A 6,791-nucleotide genomic window follows, 5' to 3' on the forward strand; every position below is an offset into this window, starting at 1 on the left:
ATATAGAACGATATCCAGTAATAACTCACAGGGGGGCAACAAGGAAATAAAGCTTTATCGAGCAATGAATCACAATAGAAACAGATTTCCCATTTTCCCTCTCGGACGGATGTGAACAATCCAACCAGCCAGACTACTTACAAGAAATGAAGACGAATTTGTCCCGGAGTCCTGGGATCAATATTCATTCCTCAACCAGTTTACTAAAGCAGGTTATAGAGTCATTAACTGCGCTTTTGCCTGTGGAGTCTTGCTGTGCGTATTTAAGCGGAATCTGATGCCCTGAGACCAATGTTTTTCCACTGAAAGGGAGCTATTGGATCTTCCTGGAAAAATTTAACCTCGTGGAGGAAAAGTCAAAATCAGGGGTGTGAGTGGAACCCACGCCTCCAGAAGAGACTGCGACCTGAACGTAGCTCCTTAGCCGCTCGGCCATCCTGATGCGCTCGCGTCAAATTTAAGATCCGTGCACAAATCGACTTAAATTCTATCTTCATCGTCATTTCCTTTCAAACAAGATATGCTTTTCCTAATTTTGAACCCCAGGCAGTCCTGTATCTGAGTGCCATCGTTGTCCAAACTGCTGGGGGTAAAGGAGCTTCTCATTGCTGCATTCATCAGTTTGCTCCAATCAACAAGGACCAAATTCCCGCTCAACCTGTTCCTCGCACGACGGTATTGAATGTCTAAGATCTGAGAGACGTGAAGTATCCAATTGGAGAGGTGCATTCTGGCGACTGCAATATCTCTCCACAGCTGCTCCCTGTGCTGGTTTCAGAGACATGGAGCCGAACAACCCCTCCAGTGTCCAAACAGGTGAACGGTCATCCAGTAGAGGCGCCAGAAGAGTGTTCTGGGAGAAGTCAACTTAGTCACATCGACTGCAGTGTGGGTAGCTGAAGAACAGGTGTCCAAGACCGGATCAGACTGAAAGCAAAACTTTGATAACAATAAAGAAAATCGCAGATGTGCTGCTGACCAATAGCGACTTGTTTCCGTTTGGTGTGAGTGAGAATATAAATAGCAGAGGATGGTTTCGATCCATCGACCTCTGGGTTATGGGCCCAGCACGCTTCCGCTGCGCCACCCTGCTCGTGGTTGACGCTCTTCGGCGTCGGTCTTGAGGCAAAGTTTGAAGAAATCAGTAACAACGTGAACAACGTTCCCAAAGAGGTGAAACTTTCTTCCCGAACTTCATTCTATGAAGGTGATTCCAGTCACTCCCACTTTCCCATCAGAACAACGTCACAGAAGAAATCACATCACCTACACAGAACAACCACTGAGCACGAAGGTAAATTAACTGAAATATGCTGACCAGAATCAGTGTGCTAAAAAGTGTGTTCTTGTTGAAAGAATAAATGAGGAAGTGAATAGTTGTGTGGCTACCGCAGGGCAGTAATGTTGTGTCTCCTGGTTTAAGGAGCAGAGTGCCGCAGCGGAAGCGTGCTGGGTTATTAGCCTGAGGTCGAGGATTCGAGGCTGTTCTCTGCTATTTACATTCTCCCTCACACCAAAAGTAAACATAACACACGTTCCTGTTTGCTTTGAAGCAAATACCTATCAGAATGGTTCTTGCAGTCTCATCCCGACATTAGTCCCATGAATGAAGAAGACATAAGAACATAAGAACTAGGAACAGGAGTAGGCCATCTGGCCCCTCGAGCCAGCTCCGCCATTTCATGAGATCATGGCTGATCTTTGTGGACTCAGCTCCACTCTCCGGCCCGTTCACCATATCCCCGAATCCCTTTATTCTTTAGAAAGGCATTAATCTTTTTCTTAAAAACGTTTAAAGAAGGAGCCTCAACTGCTTCACTGGGCAAGGAATTCCAGAGATTCACAACCCTTTGGGTGAAGAAGTTCCTCCTACACTCCGTCCTAAATCTACCTCCGCTTATTTTGAGGCTATGCCCCCTGATTCTGCTTTCCCCGACCAGTGGAAACAACCTGCCCGCATCTATCCTATCTATTCCCTTCATAATTTTATATGTCTCAATAAGATCCCCCCCCCGCATCCTTCTAAACTCCAATGAGTACAGTCCCAGTCTGCTCAACCTCGCGTCATAATCTAATCGCCTCAACTCTGGGATCAACCTAGTGAATCTCCTCTGCAGTCCCTCCAGTGCCAATATGTCCTTTCTCAGGTAAGGAGACCAAAACTGAACACAATACTCCAGATGCGGCCTCACCAACACCCTATACAATTGCAGCATAAACTCACTAGTCTTGAACTCCATCCCTCTAGCAATGAAAGACAAAACTCGATTAGCCTTCTTAATCACCTGTTGCACCTGCACACCAACTTTTTGCGACTCGTGCACCAGCACACCCAGGTCCCTCTGCACAGCAGCATGTTTTAACATCTTACCGTTTAAATAATAATCCATTCTGCTGTTATTCCTCCCAAAATGGATAGCCTCAGACTTGGCAACATTGAACTCCATCTGCCAGACCCTATCCCATTCACCTAACGTATCCAAATCCTTCTACAGACTTCCGGTATCCTCTGCACTTTTTGCTTTACCACTCATCTTAGTGTCGTCTGCAGATTTTGACACATTGCACTTGGTCCCCAACTCCAAATAGTCTATGTAAATTGTGAATAACTGCGGGCCCAACGCTGATCCTTGAGGGGCCCCACTAGTTACAGGTTGCCAACCAGAGAAACACCCCTTTGATCCCCACTCTCTGCTTTCTGTTAGTATACCAATCCTCTACCCATGCTACCACTTTACCCTCAATGCCATGCATCTTTAGTTTATGCAGCAACCTTTTGTGCGGCACCTTGTCAAAAGCTTTCTGGAAATCCAGATATACCACATCCATTGGCTCCCCGTTATCTACTGCACTGGTAACGTCCTCAAAAAATTCTACCACATTAGTCAGACACGAACTATCCTTTGCGAACCCATGCTGCGTCTGCCCAATGGGACAATTTCCCTCCAGGTGCCCCGCTATTTCATCCTTAATGATAGATTCCACCATTTTCCCTACAACCGAAGTTAAGCTTACCGGCCTATAATTACCCGCTTCCTGCCGACCTCCTTTTTTAACCAGTGGTGTCACGTTTGCTACTTTCCAATCCTCTGGGACCACCCCAGAGTCTAGTGAATTTTGGTAAATTAGCACTAGTGCGTTTACAATTTCCCTAGCCATCTCTTTTAACACTCTGGGATGCAGCCCATCAGGGCCAGGAGACTTGTCCACCTTTAGCCCCATTAGCTTGCCCAATACTGCCTCCTTAGTGATTACAATCATCTCAAAGGTCCTCACCAATCATATCTTTATTTCCATCAGTCACTGGCATGTTATTTGTGTCCTCCACTGTGAGGATTGACCCAAAAAACCTGTTCAGCTCCTCAGCCATTTCCCCGTCTCCTATTATTAAATCTCCCTTCTCGTCTTCCAAAGGACCAATATTTACCTTAGCCACTCTTTTTTGTCTTATATGTTTGTAGAAGCTGTTACTATCTGCTTTTATGTTCTCAGCCAGTTTACTTTCATAGTCTACCTTACTCTTCTTTATGCCTTTTTTTAGTAGTTTTCTGTTGTCCCCTAAAGACTTCCCAGTCCTCTAGTCTCCCACTAATTTTTGACACTTTGTATGTTTTTCCTTCAATTTGATACTCTCCCTCACCTCCTTAGATATCCACGGTCGATTTTTCCCCTTTCTACCGTCTTTCTTTTTTGTCGGTATGAACCTTTTCGAAACACTGTGAAAGATCGCTCGGAAGGTTCTCCACTGTTCCTCAACTGCTTCACCATGAAGTCTTTGCTCCCAGTCTACCTTAGCTAGTTCTTCTCTCATCCCATTGTAATCGCCTTTGTTTAAGCACAAAACACTAGTGTTTGATTTTACCTTGTCATCCTCCAACTGTATTTTAATTTCCACCATATTCTGGTCGCTCCTTCCAAGAGGATCCCGAACTATGAGATCATTAATCAATCCTGCCTCATTACACAGGACCAGATCTAGGACCGCTTGTTCCCTTGAAGGTTCTATTACATACTGTTCCAGGAAATTATCCCGGGCACATTCTATAAACTCCTCCTCAAGGCTGCCTTTACCAACCTGGTTAAACCAATCGATATGCAGATTAAAATCTCCCATGATAACCGCTGTACCATTTCTACATGCATCTGTTATTTCTTTGCTTATTGCCTTCCCTACCATCCTGTTACTATTTGGTGGCCTATAGACTACTCCTATCAGTGCCCTTTTCGCCTTACTATTCCTGATTTCCACCCAAATTGATTCAACCTTGTCCTCCATAGCACCAATATCATCTCTTACTATTGCCCGGACGCCATCCTTAAACAACAACGCTACACCACCGCCCTTACCGTCCATTCTATCCTTTCGTATAGTCTGAATCCCTTGAATATTTAACTCCCAGTCGTCACCATCTTTTAACCATGTTTCAGGAATGGCCACTAAATCATAGTCATTCACAATGATTGGCGCCATCAACTCATTTACCTTATTTCGTATACTCCGAGCATTCAGGTAAAGTACACTTATGCTGTTTCTTACGTCTTTGTTCTGAATCCTAACACCTTGATCAGTAACTTTTCGCAATTTATTTTTCCTCTTACCATTTCTCCCATGTTTCCTTGTCTTTGAACCCATATCTCTACATAATAACCTGTCACGTAACCTGCTGCCTTAATCTCCATTAACCATCATACTGTCCAGAGCTTTACATTTCCCTTCCCCCCAACTTGCTAGTTGAAAGTCCTTGTGACCAACCTATTTATCCTATTCGCTAGAACACTGGTCCCAGAATGGTTCAGGTGAAGTCCGTCCCAACTTTACAGGTCCCTCCTGCCCTATTACTGATGCCAATGCCCCATGAAATGGAATCCCTCTTTACCGCACCACTCCTTCAGTGCGGGAAACTTCTCTAATTTTCTCAACCCTATGCCAATTGGCACGTGGCTCGGGTAGTAATCCAGAGATTATAACCCTGGAAGACCTGTTCTTTAATTTAGTCCCTCGTGTTTGATAATCCCCAAACAGGCGCTCTTTCCTAGTCTTACCTACGTTGTTAGTCCCCACGTGGACCACAACAACTGGATCCTCCCCCTCTCCAAAATCATTTCAAGTCGATCAGAGATGTCCCTCACCCTGGCATCGGGCAGGCAACATACCATGTGGGACTCTCGATCTGGCTTACAAAGGATGACATCAATCCCCCTAATTATAGAATCCCCTACAACTACCACTTGTCTTTTTGCTCGCCACTCTTGAATGGCTTCCTGTACCACGGTGCAGTGGTCAGTCAACGCATCCTCCCTACAGCCCTCTTCCTCATCCACACAGGGAGTAAGTACCTCCTGCCTGTTGGACAAGGTCAAGGGCAGAGGCTCCTCAACTCCTAAACTCAGGATCCTCCTACATGACTCCCTTGCAGTCACACCACTCTGTCCCTGACCACTGTCCGAATTAACAGTACTTATTCTACCGGGTGTGACTGCCTCCTGAAACAAAGCGTCCAGCATGAAACATTGCAACATTGTAAAGCTCACACAGAGGGAACCACGGAGAAAATGTTTTAAAGTCTCAGCAGGTCTGAAAGCATCTGCAGGGAGAGAAAAGAGCTAACGTTTCGAGTCCACGTGACAATTTGTCAAAGCTGCACGGGAAACGTTATCCAGTAGTACCCCATAGAGGGGCAATATTGATATATAACGATATCCAGTAATACCTCACAGTGGGGCAATCAGAAAATAAAGCTTATCGAGCAATAAATCACAATAGAAACCGAGTTCCCAACTTCCCCTCTCGGACGCATGTGAACAATCCAACCAGCCACACTATTTATAAGTTGAGAAGACGAATTTTACCCGGGGTCCTGAGATCAATATGAATTCCTCAACCACAGTCACTGAAGCAGGTTATCGAGTCATTAACTGGGCTTTTGCCTGTGGGGTCTTGCTGTGCATATTTAAACAGGAATCTCATGACCTCAGGCCAACGCTTTTCCAATGAAATTCCTGAGGTTGAAAATCTTGCTGGAGAAATTAAATCTCGTGGAGGAAAAGTCAATATCAGGAGTGGGATTCTAACCCACGTCTCCAAAAGCGACTGCGAGCTCAACGCAGCATTCTAGACCGCCTGGCCATCCTGATGCGTCGTCGTCAAAACTAAACCGCCAAAACCGTGCACAAATCGACTTAAATTCAATCTTCATCGTCGTTTCATTTCAAATAAGACATACGTTTCCTCCTTTTGAACCCCAGCCAGAGTCCTGTATCTGAGTGCCATCCTTCCCCAAGCCGCTGGGGGTTAAGCAGCTTCTCATTGCTGCATTGATCAGTTGCTCCGATCAACAAGGACCGAATTCCGGCTCTATCCGTTCCTCACACGAAGGCACTGAGAGTCTATGATCGGAGCGACGTGAAGTATCCAACTGGAGAGTTGCATCCTGACGACTGGAATTTCTCTCCACAGCTGCTTCCGGTGCTGCTTGCACAGACAAGTCGCCGAGAGAAATCCTCCAGTGTCCAAACAGGTGAACGTTCATCCAGTAGAGGGAGAAGAGTGTTCTGGGAGAAGTCAACTTAGTCACCTCGCTGCACTGTGGGTCGCTGAAGAACAGGTATCAAGGAGCGGATCAGACTGAAAGCAAAACTTTGATACGAATAAAGAAAAAGGCAGACGTGTTGCTGACAAATCGCGACTTGTTTGCTTTTGGTGTGAATTAGAAAATAAATAGCAGAGAATGGTTTCGATCCATTGACCTCTGGGTTATGGGCCCAGCACGCTGCCGCTGCGCCACTCTGCT

At 45.6% G+C, this 6,791-nt stretch overlaps 2 non-coding genes across 2 annotated transcripts; both read right to left on the minus strand.

Annotated features, from left to right (window-relative positions):
• Positions 1-1,021: 1,021 nt before the first annotated feature.
• Positions 1,022-1,093, minus strand: trnam-cau (transfer RNA methionine (anticodon CAU)). The gene has a single exon. It is a non-coding gene; the product is annotated as a tRNA-Met (tRNA).
• Positions 1,094-6,719: 5,626 nt separating this feature from the next.
• On the minus strand, positions 6,720-6,791 carry trnam-cau (transfer RNA methionine (anticodon CAU)). The gene has a single exon. It is a non-coding gene; the product is annotated as a tRNA-Met (tRNA).

Source organism: Scyliorhinus torazame, chromosome 24 (genome assembly GCF_047496885.1).
Source record: "Scyliorhinus torazame isolate Kashiwa2021f chromosome 24, sScyTor2.1, whole genome shotgun sequence".
Lineage (NCBI taxonomy): Eukaryota > Metazoa > Chordata > Chondrichthyes > Carcharhiniformes > Scyliorhinidae > Scyliorhinus > Scyliorhinus torazame.